Source organism: Lissotriton vulgaris, chromosome 12 (assembly GCF_964263255.1).
Source record: "Lissotriton vulgaris chromosome 12, aLisVul1.2, whole genome shotgun sequence".
Lineage (NCBI taxonomy): Eukaryota > Metazoa > Chordata > Amphibia > Caudata > Salamandridae > Lissotriton > Lissotriton vulgaris.
Window position 1 is genome coordinate 153137789 of NC_141700.1, and position 14496 is coordinate 153152284.

The following is a 14496-nucleotide window of genomic DNA, read 5'->3' on the forward strand; positions in this document are numbered from 1 at the left end:
CCAAGGGCAGATGAGCTTATAGATAGATTGGCTTCTGCCAACTACTTAAGCACGTTTGACCTGACAGCTGGGTATTGGCAAATCAGGTTAGCTGAGGACGCCAAGCCTAAGACAGCATTTTCTACCCCTGGTGGGCATTATCAATTTGTGGTAATGCCCTTTGGTTTGAAAAATGCACCTGCCACCTTCCAAAGGCTGGTGAATCACGTTCTCACTGGGCTGGATGACTTCTGTGCGGCGTATCTGGACGATATTGCTGTCTTTAGCTCCACCTGGGAGGATCACCTGGTCCAACTGAGGAAAGTGTTAGAGGCTCTGCAAGCAGCAGGTCTCACTATCAAGGCCACAAAGTGCCAGATAGGGCAGACACAGGTTGTATACTTGGGCCACCTTGTAGGTGGAGGCCAAGTTCAACCACTGGAGAGCAAAATGCAGTCAATCAGGGACTGGGCTCCTCCAACCACCCAGACTCCGGTTCGAGCTTTCTTGGGCCTGACTGGTTACTACCGAAAGTTTGTCAGAAATTACGGATCGATTGTGACTCCGCTTAATGAACTGACAAGTAAGAAAATGCCAAAAAAGGTTCAGTGGACAGCAGGCTGTCAAAAAGCATTCGATGACCTAAAACAGGCCATGTGCACAGCACCTATCCTCAAGAGTCCAGACTACTCCAAACCATTCATTGTCCAAACAGATGCTTCTGAGTTGGGTGTGGGAGCTGTTCTATCTCAACTGAATTTTGATGGTAATGACCAGCCCATTGCTTTTATAAGCAGAAGGCTGACCCCCAGAGAGAAAAATTGGTCAGCTATTGAGAGGGAGGCCTTTGCTGTGGTTTGGGCCCTGAAGAAACGGAGGCCATACTTGTTTGGCACTCATTTCAAGATTCAGACCGACCATAAGCCCCTCTTATGGCTAACTCAGATGAAGGGAGAAAACCCCAAACTGCTTAGGTGGTCCATTTCCCTACAGGGGATGGACTTCACAGTGGAGCATAGACCTGGCACTGATCATGGCAATGCAGATGGGCTCTCCAGGTATTTCCACTTAGAACAAGAAGACTCACCTGGTCAAGGTTAGTTTATTGTCCCAACGTTTGGGGGGGGGGGGGTCATGTAGGAGAGTAGGGTCTGCAATCCTATGATCACCCAGATTTTTTGCTTTTGTTTCACTGGTTTACGACTTTCTCTGGCTGTGGGCCTGCCAATCAGACCCACAGCCTGGCTGTTCTCTCGCTAAATTGACATGTGTACCTTAGGTGCATTGCCCAATTGGAACTGGGCCACCTTGTCAGAACCTGTAACTCAGGGCATCGGTGTACCCAGGGCCTACCAGGGGCTGAAGCATGTATTATGCCACCCCTGGATGGCCATCTAAATCTGACACAACTGGCTGCACGACAGCTGGGGCAAGGTGGCGTACTCGCCCTTTGCTTTAGATATATAGTATCCCTATATCTAACCCTAAAATGGACACCCGAATTCCTATCAGTCACTCCTATGGCAGGCCTTGACAATCCTGAAGGCAGAGTGCGTGGAATCGTGTGAATTGGGCTCTGGCACGAGCCGAGCCCGGTTGCAGCTTGCGGAACCAAGACCCAATGGCTGTTCCATGATAACGCGTACCATATCGATAACTTCGGTATCGCGTTATCAAGACATGTCGAGTAAGGTGTCATACGAATCGGGATACTGACCCCTCACCAATGCTGGCGATGGGGTTAGCATTCCACCCTTCTAGAGGGACACGACATGTACGTAACTGTGAACCCCGGTTAAAGTTAACTGAAGCCTCAGCTCCACAAAATGGATGCTGCCACCACAGACACGAGTCTGACCTCCTGCTGCTGGGAGTCCTTCCAGCGAGGAGAGCTTGGACAAAGGGTTTCCTGTCCGGGGCGGTGCTCGCACCATCCCAGACAGGGTTTTGTGTATCCTGGGTAGGCAGGGCTTTACAGGAAGGTGACTGCGGAGTGGCACCCCGGTGCTCACTACGCATCTGCCGGCTAGAACCAGTTCCAGGGGCACACCAGCCCCTGACCTGGGGAAAGTCCGGCATGGGAGAGGGGTGTAACCACCCCCCTTCCTGGTCCCACCCCTAGGGCAGGACCTAGTCGCGTACCCACCCCTTTCTTTAGGATAAAGGCAGGAGCGGGGACCCTTCCAAATCAGATCATCTTTGAATCAAGAATACTTTCTACGAAAGGAACTCTCGACTCTTCTCAAGATTTCTCCCTTGTGGCTAAGGAGTAGTCACCCTGCATCCGCAGGCACCATCTAAGAACTCTGCGGTTTGCTGCAAGTCCTTCCTCAGGAATCCGACTACCCAGCTCGACGAGAACCGGCTTCCCTGGCACCTCTGACCTCTACCCACATCGTCAGCTCAGCTGAGATCTGTGGGTGCGACGAGACCTCGAGGGACCGGCCATCATCAGAACCTGCACGATTTCTTAAACCAGCACGACCGCCGAGGGATCCTCTGGTGAGTGCTTTGGGGTCCGAGAAGCCCCGACCCTGAGCAGCTCCAGCACCGAAGTGCAGCCTCCCAGCATCTCCACGATCTGCGTGGGGCCCTTCTGCTCTTGCCGCTCCACCCGTTGTCTGGTTACTAGCCGCTGGCTTGTGGCCTTCTTGACGACGCCCGACAACCAACGCTGCTGGTCTGGTTGTTCCAGACTGGCCTTTGCTCCCTTCTGAAAGAGGAGCACCCCGGACCCTCCTGGTCCACTCACGACGCCATTTTAGGCCCACCACGTGGCCCTGAATTTGCCAAGGCTTGTTGCCCCAATCCTGGGCCCAGCGACGCCGACAGCATCAACCTTTGTGGGACAGCTCGCACCTCCATCCTGGTCGCCGACAACGGCTCCTAGTTCGTGAGACTGCAGAGCCTAGCGTCGCCCACTCACCTAGTCGAGGTGACGATCATCAGGTGCCCTCCTGGTACCCTCTGACTACTGGCTAGTAGTTACGAACTTGGTCCCCTCTGCTTTCAGGTGTCATCCATCTCTGATCCAGGCTTGGATCTCTACGAACTATCTCCACTGGTCGCCGGCCAGCAACTCCTTCCTTCCGGCTCCTGGCTCGTCAGCGAGGACTCCCGACGTCTGTTAAGACTTGTGCAGCCGCAGCCCTTGGGATAGGTAACTTCGGCATTTCGGTGCCCGCATAGCCTCCTTATTTAAGGGTCCCGAGTCCCTATCGCTTCCGACTTGCCTTATCGGGTCCGCCCGAGACCACTAAACTTTCCGTGCCCTCGGGCACTTGTATTGATTGTGCACTTGAAGTATTTTCATAAGAGTTTCGTTGTGTGCTTAGTACCCTGTCCTCATAAAGAGTACAGGGCTGTTGTGATTCTAATAAATACACTGTTTATTTTCATAACACTTGTGTGGGGTCCTTTCACTTGGTGTTCAAGGGGTATGTGATGGTATAACAGCTGGCTTAACACGCCCTCTAGAGTTTAGCCCGAAGACTGCTCGTATCCACGCTACTAGGATAGCTGGTCTAAGGTTGACTTACAACCAATCACCATAAGGGTCGTTTGGACTGATGCATAGTGATCACTAGAATAGTGAGCACTGCATATCAGGCCAACTTCTCACACCCAGTACTTTTGGATAGCAGCTATTAAGGCCATATGGATTAAATAATGCCCTTGCGGAAGACCAAACGTCTCTTGTAGCACGCTATAGGGCAGCAAGGCTCCATCTCCATATACATCTCCTACTACCTGTAGTCCAAGGGATTCCCACTGCCAGTTTCGACCAATCCCCGCCGTGCGGAAGGGCAGTGCACATGCCCAGGGGTATCTCCGGGGCATAAGGCCGCTGCGTCCCGATTCTGTTGCGATACCGTCTCCAGCAGAGCCGCAGGGTGTTTTCTTCCATAGACAACGAGTGTACTTGTAATTTTTGTTGGAGCACAACAAACGACAGTACGTGCCGAGGTATATCCGGTTCCAGCTCACTCACAGGACCCCTAAATTCCAGTGCCACAGCCTGGGTAAGCCCCTGGAATTGCGTAGCCAAATAGTATAGTTAAAAGTCAGGGAAAGCAAGTCCCCCTTCTATCCTTGGGCGTATCTAGCGCCACTCTCCGCCTTCTGTTCCCCCAAATAAATCCACCAACCGTGGAGTGGAGCTGCTGAAACAATGCGGCAGGCATCCACACCGGCAGCGCTCGGAAATAATAAAGTAGTCGGGGAAGAGCCACCATCTTCAGCATTGCAACGCAACCTGCCACCGATAAAGGTAAGGTCCCCTAAAACTGCATGCTACTCTTAAGACCCCTCATCGCCCTGCCAATGTTGCCATCCAGCAAGTCCTCCTGGGTATGATAGATCTGCATCCCCAGATAAGGAAGGCAATGGGGTTCCCATTTGATGTTGCGCACAAGTGCAGGCGGGTCACAGGCTGGGTCTACCGGAAAGATACAAGTCTTCGCCCAGTTGACATTAAGACCAGAGATCTCCCCGAATTTGCGCAATAGCGCCCGGGCTCCTTCCAGTGCATCCCCCACGTTCTGCAAAAACATCAGGCGATCATCTGCATATAGAGAGATAAAGTGCCACGGAGTCGTAGGCCCTGAAATGCTCGCCCCAGCCTAGCATTGTTTGCCAATGGCTCTATAGCAAGGGCAAATAGTAACGGTGATAGTGGACATCCCTGTCGGGTACCGCGTCTCACTGGGTACGAGGAGGAAATGACATTTCCCACCTTCACTCTGGCGCTCGCCGATGCGTACAGTATCTGGGTCCAGCGGATATAGCCTTCCCCGAGTCCAATGGAGGGGGTTCACCAGTATGCCAATTGTGAGGTGTACAAAATACTTACCATTAAATTGAAGAGAGATAGCAAAGACCCTAGGGTCCTGATTAGCAGGATCCTAGTGTATTACAGTTAAAACACTGAGACCAGGCAAAATATGGGGGTAACTACGCCAGAAAGATCCTACTTTCCTACAAAACGTATTCCAGATCAACAGATTTTGCAGGGATGTTATGCCCATGATGTTCTTGTGCCCAAAAAGGACTGCAAAATTGATCCTAGTATTGATCTTCGGGTTTCCAATCCTCTTCTTTGCAAGGGGAAGTTAAAGATCCTCTTGCTTGCACACTTGCTCTGGAACTGGAAGACCAGATGGTGGTCTCTTGACTTGCAGGATGTGTATTTTCACCTACCGATCCTGCAGTCATTCAGCAGGTGAGTGCTTTTGAGGTGTGCTTCCCAAAGTACCAGTTTGTCATTCTTCTATTGGGGCTGACATCTGCACCTTGACTCTACCAAGTGCATGTTTGCAGAATGTGGATATGCATGTTCCTATACCTTGGTGATTGGCTGCAAAAATACTACCACCTGAGTGCTCCAGTATCCCTGCTGTTCGATGTGTAGTTCTTCATCAACCTGCCCAACTCATAGCTGGAGACATCATGGTGCCTTCCTCCTGTTAATCTTGCTAGTGTTTGATACATCATCTCTCAGCCATTTTCCGCTTCTCCATAGAATTTGGGACATTCAGGTTATGATCCTGATGTTTCGGGGTGCATTCCCCTTCCTGCCCTAAGATTCTTATGTCATTTGGGTCTCCTGGATTCCTGCTAATCAACCGTGCTTGCCCTCCATTGATGTCTCTGATGCCAGTAGGTTCAGCAATGTGGCAGATGTCAGACAGTCGGTCTGCCAAAGATCTTCAGTGGTAGCCAGTGCTGGCAATCTTATTGGTCCGAGACTCTTCTGTCCTCCACCAGCAAATGCCATGGAGGTGATGGATGTCTCAGAGCATGAGTGTCTTATCAATATGCTTGAGTTTCAGGAGGTCTGCATGGCTTGGAAGTCATCCTTGTCATCCTATGTGGTTGGTCAATGAAGATCTTTGTGGCAACACAGCCGCAATGTGGTACGTCACCACCCTTGTTTTCGTGCCTCCGGTGTTTAGAAGTGCTAAAGCTGTGAGCTTTGCTCACTAGATCTGAGGTGTTGTCAATTATCTGAGAGGTTCCTGGAATGTGAGAGCCGTCGGCGTCACCTTGCTGACTACGAACAACATCTCCACCCAGAAATGGTTTATTCCCTCTTTGTCCTTTTGGTGCACTCTCTGGTGGACCTCTTTTCCACCTAAGAGAATGCACACTGCTTACTGTTCTGTCCCCTTGAGTGTCTGTAGCTCTGGGGGAGCATTTCATTGGAGGCGTGACTCTGTCCCACCATTACGTTTATTCCGCCTTCATTCAGACTCCTTGATTTGTTAGGAATTCTGTCAAGATTGGGTGCGACGTATGGCCAATAGGTGTATGTGGATCTAATGTGTTTGTCCCTGTAGCCTCCTCTTGCTTCACTCAGAGCAGATCTCCCACAGTCAGAAGGAAAGGCCCTGCATTCAGTCTCCAGAGCGTCTGTCTTCATGCCGTGAGAGTGACAATCAGAGTTTGTTCGACTCATCTTCAGAGGTGGTAGAAGTCGATCAGTCAGAGCGTCTCTACTGTACCAAATCTATCTAGTCTGAACGCTGGTCCTGTTTTGTGTCTAGGTGTGCTCGGTACTATATCAAGCCCCTTAAGGCCAGTCTGTCAAGTATGGTGCGCTTTGCACTTTCTTTAGCCCGGCAAGGTGTACAGTAGTTACTGTGAAAGGTTATTTTCCGGCCTTGATTCACCTGATTGACCAGCCTTGACTGTTCAAGTCTCCAGTAGTTGTGCAGATTCTCAAAGACTTTAACTACACATTTCCTACTTCACCATTCTTAATGCCTCAGTCAGACCCTAACTTGGTACTGGCCTTCCGATGGGATCTCTATTTGAGCCCATGCATAGCTGACCTTTGCAGCTGTTATCTATTAGAACAGTTTCTCATTGCACTTACCTCGGTTTGATGTGTTTGCATGCTCCATGCTTTGTCTGTTCATTCCATAGTCACTTGTCTTCCCACCCCCCCCCCCCTCCCCCACAGCCACCCCCACGAAGAACTGTTCTTTAGGATGAAGACTTCATTCCTGTCAAAGGTAGTTACCCCATTACACATGGGCCTGTCAATCACAGTGCCTTCCTTCAATACTGTTACCCCTCGAAAGACAGGCTATGCTATTACTACTGGTAATGAGGGGATGTTGGTGGCTCCATGGTGTTTGGGTGAAGAAGGACAGGACAATAACCCACAATCCTGATCATTATCTCTCTGAATGGGATCAATGCTCCAAATAAGTGGGTCACTCTATTCGCCAAAGTAAACAAATAGGAGTTGTGGTACTGGAGTGTAGCAGGGATTCTGCTCATACACAGACCTGTGCATAGAGACTTGGAACCTCAGTGAATTAGGGTGTGCCAAAACTCACCTTAGTAGCCAAAATCACCTACCAGACTAGCAATCAGTGTCTCATTGGTTCTTCCATAACTCCAATGATTAGACAACCCAGAACATGGAACTTAGAATACCTCAGGCAATGTGGAACACATGAACACTCTTTCGTTATACTCTCATACCAGTCCAAAACAGGGAGTAAAAGGAGACACAAGCAAGTTTGAAATATTTATTTCTAATGACGTGTTCTCATGCGCAGTATTTTAGCTAATACAAGCAAACATATTATAAGCAACAAGATTATCAGCATAGTTACTATTTGATAAAATACAAAGGGAGAAAGCATATTACAATGCTAAATGCAAACGGCTTAGAATACACCTATATCTCACCCTCCCTTGCTAGTAGGTTATTTTATATCTACAGAAGGTCTCTTGGGATTACAAGGGTGGCCCCATACCTCTGGTCCTAGCGGAAATGGATCACACCAGTTTCTGCCACTGCTCTCTGCATGCGAATGTTCTCCAAGTGTGTGTGATCATGCCTACGCAGTGCATTATTAAACGTGCCAAAATCAGAGGTGGCCACAGCTGCATATATGTTATGTCTAGAACGTGCGCTGATCAGTCCGAACAACAACCACTGTGTTGAAATAACCTTGAAGGCCTCGGCACTCACTGTTCAGACAAAGCTTACCAAGCAAGGCTGCTAATATAGAAAAACATTATTCTCGTGTGAAGCAAAACACTCAGCTAAACTCTAAACATTTATAATAATGTGTGTTGTGTGCAAAGGCAGCAGAAAGGAAAAATTGTGTTTAAACTTCTAATAAGCTCATGCCAACTTAACACAGTGTAAAAGGAAGGCTCATCCCCATGACAGGAGTACAGCAAGACTCACTTTTTCCAAATTGAAAATGCCAAGGAAGAAAATGGGTGTGTGTACCAGGCGGAGACTGCTAGACTGACCTATATATTCATGAAAAAGGATCAAAACAGAAGATATTTCCTCCTCCAATGTTGATGCACAACATTCCATTGCTAATGGTGAGTACATGTAGTAGTGAACTTTTAGAGCACAACGAGGGATCTCCTCTCAAGGTCGTCCAAAATAGACACCCTTGTCGATCCACATATGTCCTATGGTATGGTATACTCCAGTTGGGTTTATTAAATGCAAAGACACAACTGCCTAAAACCCAGAGACTTCACCCACTTCTAAGCCGCACATAGTTGTTACAGTTGCATTCATAACATTCTTGTATCTCAATAATGTGTGAACACTACCATTGACCTTTCTTTCCACACTCCTTTGGTCTTGAAAATGGACTGATTCTACACCCCACTGGACTGCCATAGGGCACAGATGAGTTGTACCTTAACTTTCAATCACTGCCTATGGAATGAGTGGAACAAATCATTGTACTGTTTACCCTTGAGGAGTTAGTAGACACTATGAAGGCCTTTTCCTCTTTGAAATCTACGGCCCCGTAGGTTGAATGTCCGAGTTCTACATAAATGAAACCACAGAGGCTTTCTGGCCCTGTTACTCCTCATAGCCATCATGGTGGTTTGGATCTGTGACACCTTTCTACCCCAAACAGGATTGGAGGCTATAGTGCTCTTGAAACCAGGCAAAAAGCCATTGGAACATCATCGCAACGCTCCATTTCTCTACTGAACTTCAAATTCGAAAATACTAACAAATATGATTCCAACAGATTTGTCAGATATGATTCAGAGGGACCAAACTGCCTTTGTGGGATATCAAATGCGTGGTACGATATGGGCCAACTTAACAGTAAAATCACAATTTTATGAACTACACGATGGTGGCCATTGAGGGTACTAAATGCAGAGAAGGCGTTTGACTGCCCTTTGCCTAAGAAGTTGTTTTGAAGACGTGGTCCTAGTCTAGATTCTTCACTTCACTCAAACCTTACTCCCACGATTAGGGTCAATTATGTTTTTTCAGTTGTAGTGAGCGGTGAGACAGGATTGTCTTTTCTCCTTTCTTTGCAGTTGCAAATTATATGTAGCAGTCATTCTAAACGCTCTAAAATTATGTAGATAGGTGGATAATGTTGCCCCCCCCATCGTTAAAGGGTAGAGCAGATACTATTAAAACAAACTTGTTACTAGGGTTACTCTATCTTTGTAGAGCATACATATCCCCCTCTTACACAGGATACTGAGGGCATATTTATCAAAAGGTTGCTTTGCCCTTGCGCCATGCAAGAGCAATGCAAAACCTAGATGAGATTTACCTTGGCTCTGCAATGCTTGGTAAAACTGAAGTAAGGCAAAGAAAAGGAAGTCCCTGCCTTGTGTTACTCTGCCCCAGGGATGTGCTCCACGGTTTTGGTACATTCACAGATTTACAATGAGTGGTAGACCTGGGAAGAAGTCAAAATCTGACGCCTTCCATGGGGAGGTGTATCAAGAAGCAATATATTTATTTCTCCTTGTGATTTCCTCTTTTTATATGTGCTGCATTCTGCAGCACACATAGAAAGAGGAAAAAAGCCTCAAAGGATTGTTTTTGTGCAGGAAGGTGTCCCTTCCTGCACAAAACAATCCTGCCTGCAACGTAGGATCCCTTGAACCATGGTGCGAGGGTGAAAGCATTGGTGCTAGCAGCCAAAAGTGCACCAGCACTCAGAGAGCAGGAATTTGTCATATTTTGATAGCTATTGATGCATTCCTACCCTCCCCCTTTCACGCATTGCAGAAAGGTGGTTTGCTGCGTTGTGTGAAAAAATTGTAAATATGGCCCGTAACTTTAGATAAGCATGTTTGTGTCGGCCAATATTCAACATGGTTTACTTTGATCGGCCCACTGAGACAAGACAGAGTCGGGGTGGTTTTAATCCTGCTGAGGCTCAAGCAATATTATGCATCAGCTCTAACAATATCTTAACTAGGCCTGGGCGAAGCACTACGCTACGCTCGCGGAGTTTGCGAAGTTTGCGCAACTTCGCACTACGCGAACTGCACGTAGCACAGTGCAAACATGCGTAGTGCCATGTAGCGTAGTGCAGCGCTCATTTTTTGCTTGTTCGCGGTCCTGAACGTCATGTTCGCGACCGCGAGCAAGCAAAATTACATCCCGGCGAGATTCTCAACGCAGGGAGGTAAGGTTTCTCATTGTGAGTGGTTGTGCATGCTCGCGACCGCTCTCAATGAGAAACTACCAGTTCGCGTTGAGAAAGCTGCAGCTCGAGCAATAATCTACTCGAGCAGCAGAAAACTACAGCTCGCACTGTGCAAGATGCCGTTTTCAATGATTGCACAGTGCCGGATGCTTGTCCGCACTGTGCAATCATTGAAAACGCATCTTGCACAGTGCGAACATGCTACTACACAGCTCACGTAGTGCTACGTGAAGTTCGCGTAGTGCGAAGTGCACTTCGCGTAGCGCTACTACGCGAACTACGCCCACCCTTAATATGGACACATATTATGAAGCAATTACTCTGGACTGAAGGGCTTCCAGGCACTTGAGAGACCGTTGTGTGTTTATAGATTTGGATTCTGTGTAAAGGCAGAACCGGATCCTGAAGTCCTTGACATAAAGACCAGCTTCTCACTCTGCCCAACACAGACCACCGAGGTCTGCAGAAGTGCTGGAGTCCTCACTCCCATGCCCATTCAGTTTTTGACCTCTCCGCTGAGATGGCTGCAGGGGTGGAAGTTTTGAATCAATTGTTTTGTCAGAGATCCAAGATGGTGGCACATCAGCTATCAGATGAGCTGTCAGTTGCCAAAAAGAGGCCCCACCATGCTAGAGCGCGCAGGTCACCCGACCAGCATGGTTACCAAATATGCACACTTGGGCCCATAAAATATAATTTTCGTGATACTTTAATCAGGTAACCCACACTCTACTATCAGCAGTTCGGTTCCTTTCTGTTTATTTCCGTGTACCTCACTTACCAGCTAGCTATGGAGAAAGTAGATAACACGAATACCATATACCATTTCAATTTCTTTGTACTCTTTATAATAACCACAAACGCAGGAAGTTTCAAAAACCTTTATCTAGTTATCGTTTTCTTCAGTTTCCATGAGCCACAGGTTAATACAAATGAAACTATCACTAAGATTAAGAAGATAGTATAACAATGAATTAAAGTAAGAAACATTTAGAAATTTGGAAATAAGGGGAAAATAAGGAACACGCTATATTTAGATCAACAGTACTTTCATAACTTCACTAAAGGCAGGTAAGAAAAAGGAACATACTAGTTAGAGCAGACTTTCAGTTATCACTAACTGTCTATAAGAAACAAAACTTTATTTTGATTCATCCAGATGTTCTTATTCACTAACGGGAGGGTAAGAATGGAACAAACTATATATGCATATGATTCAGAAATTGTCTAAAGGTAGGGAGAGAATGGAACATGCTAATACACCAGTTTGCACGAAAATCTTATTTGTAGAGAAAAACAGGGTAAAGACAATAGGCAATTTGCTTTATTCGGGAAAAGGAGAGAAGTTTAGATAGACTAACACCCACACGCAGTTATATTTACCTAGGATAGGTTGAAGACTAACCCTTGCCACGGGTCAGTTTGGAAAAGGAGGGAAGGGACCCTCAAGGGCTTAGGCTGCCAGTAGGCGAGCAGGTACAGCTCATGGACAGCAGGACAGGATAATCTCAGGATTTGGATCAGGACTGGGCTCACCAAAGGGTATGACCAACCCCTGCAGCTTCGAATGCAACGCCTGCGCTACCCCCTCTCTGCAAGGAATCTGCCAATAACCCCGATTGGGTTCTCGAATCTCCCAGCAAAGTGCTTCGCCAGCACTTAAGGTTCCTCAAACTCCGACTGAGTCTGGGAAATTACGGACAGAGTGCTCCGCAGCTCTCTGTATCAATAACCTATAGAGTTCGATGGGTCAGTGACAGGTCAGCTATTCGGACAAGTCGGACAATTTCTCTAGCTAAACCAAGGCAAATTATACTCTTTTCGGGACAATGTATAACCCACAAATGTTGCAAGTGAAAGGGTCCCTAATTTCTGATTGGGTAAGAGAGGAGGTTAGGTCATGGTACCTCCTAAAATTTAGACTTTCTCAGACTTAATATTCATTTTCGAACCCACCCCTTACATTCCAGTTCCCATTGCAAGAGAGGTTTCAGCAGACAATGGGATACACAAAATCTAATACATTTGTTGCCATTGCAGGTACGAGTCCGCTTCTTTAGCTGGGTCGGAGTGCAGGTTCCCAGGAGCATCTTGGCTTTGGCTGCCAGCTGGCTGGGTTCCACTGCTGCATAACTTTCCTTTTCCCCGTCACATGACTGGTTCTATTCGGGCTTCAAGATGGAGTAGTGGTGCTTCCCAGACCCCCCCCCCCCCCGAGGATGGTACATGAAAAGTAAGCGAAAACAATTTAGAAACACAGAAAAAATGAATACACTGTATACCGTGAATGGCTATACTACATCCCTTACTTTATAATAACTATAGCATTAAGGGTTAAGCATAACAAACAGCTTTGCCAAAGCAGCAGTGCAAGCACGGAGCATGTGAAAACCAAAGCAGCCATATTTAGCAATACTGCGCATGAGCAACAAGTTCCCTCCAGAACTGCGAGTGCGTCACATCACGTGGGTATGACCGACGCATGCGCAGACTAGATTCCCGCAAAGCAGCAACCATATTTTTAGCAAGCTTCATCATTATTATTAGTAAACACATAGGCAAGCGTCTCTGGGACACCCCCGTGTAGTGTAAAATGCAATTATTAGTAAGACAAACATGCTGAATTAACTGATTAATGTATTTGAGGTTCTTGATATAAGCAAGTTGCGTCACATTGTGGCACGTCAGGTATCAGATGAGCTGTCAGTTGCCAAAAAGAGGCCCCACTGTCCAAGCAGGAAGCCCATTTGAGGCATTAGCTGATAATCAGGGCGATGCCTCTGGACGACCAAGGAAGCCATCATCTCTTGTAGCAGTCAGCCTTTTCTTTAAATGCCAGTGTAAAACTCTAATCTTAGACCTCAGCCGGAGTCTTAATGGGTTTATTGAGAAAAAGAAAAATGAGTAATCTGTGAATACAAGTTCAATTAGCCTGAGTTTACCTGTGAGTTTATAGAATATACCTTCAGGTTTTAAACAGTCTGATCAGTTTCTTTCATGCTCAGGTTTATCGTTCTCTTGTTTTAAGTATAAAAAAGGGTTTCCAGAATTCTCTCTCAGTTCTCAAAAGTCTATTTTTTTTCGTTTAGTAGTTTGTGTGGTAACTAAGGCTGGATGTTGCTGAATATTTTCCACTGGCCTTCAGGACTGATTTTGCTCTTCGGTCAAACATATAAGAACACGGTAAGTAGTCATATTTGTTTATTCACCCCATTTCGGGTTTCACCTGCACAGCCCTTGCTCTGTGCTTGAGAAATCTATTGTTTTTAATATTAATCTTAAAAGGGACCCCTTGCTTTCCTGGCTTTTCATTGGTTACTGTGCTTGCCAGTTTCTTTTACTCCATTTCTATTGGCTGTCGCATATTATCCTGCCTTTACCAATCTTTGTTCCTCGTCTGCTTCTCATATCAGTTTCCCGGTGCCCAAATACAGTTAACATCCTCGTTGGTTGAACAATTGTTTCCATAAAGTTTTGGCTCTTAATGCTTTTTCGTCTTGCTGCAGATTTATAGAGCGCAATGTATCACCTGGAGAAATTAAATGGTTTGCCCAGAATCACAGGATTTTGCACCGCCGAGACTCAAACCGGGATCCCCAGCTCCTAACTCAGCAGCACATGCCATAGAGCCACATCCTCTCAACTCTCATCATGCTTGCTTGCGGAGCTGTTGTTCGTTCTTTTACCTATCCAGCTGATATGAGTGTTCTACAAAATTAGTAGGATCTTACTAGGGATCCCGCACCTGCACGCTTTGGCTAATAAAGGGGCGCAAGGGGATAGTTTGATGTACCGGTTGGTGTGATCTGGACTTGTGCCCGCTATGCACTGCCCATATGTCCGTGCCAGCTCACCTTCCAGTCCTTGCACCCCTCCCTTCCCACCAACATGCTTCTTGCGCTCTAAGCCTTTAACGCTTCACTGTCAGCTACAGCACAGTGGAAAACAAAGAATATACACTGCCATCCTCGGGCTATGAAGATATGTGTGCATGTATATAATGTGGGGAGTTCAGAGGGGTATCTAAACAGGAAACGGCTAAATATCAACC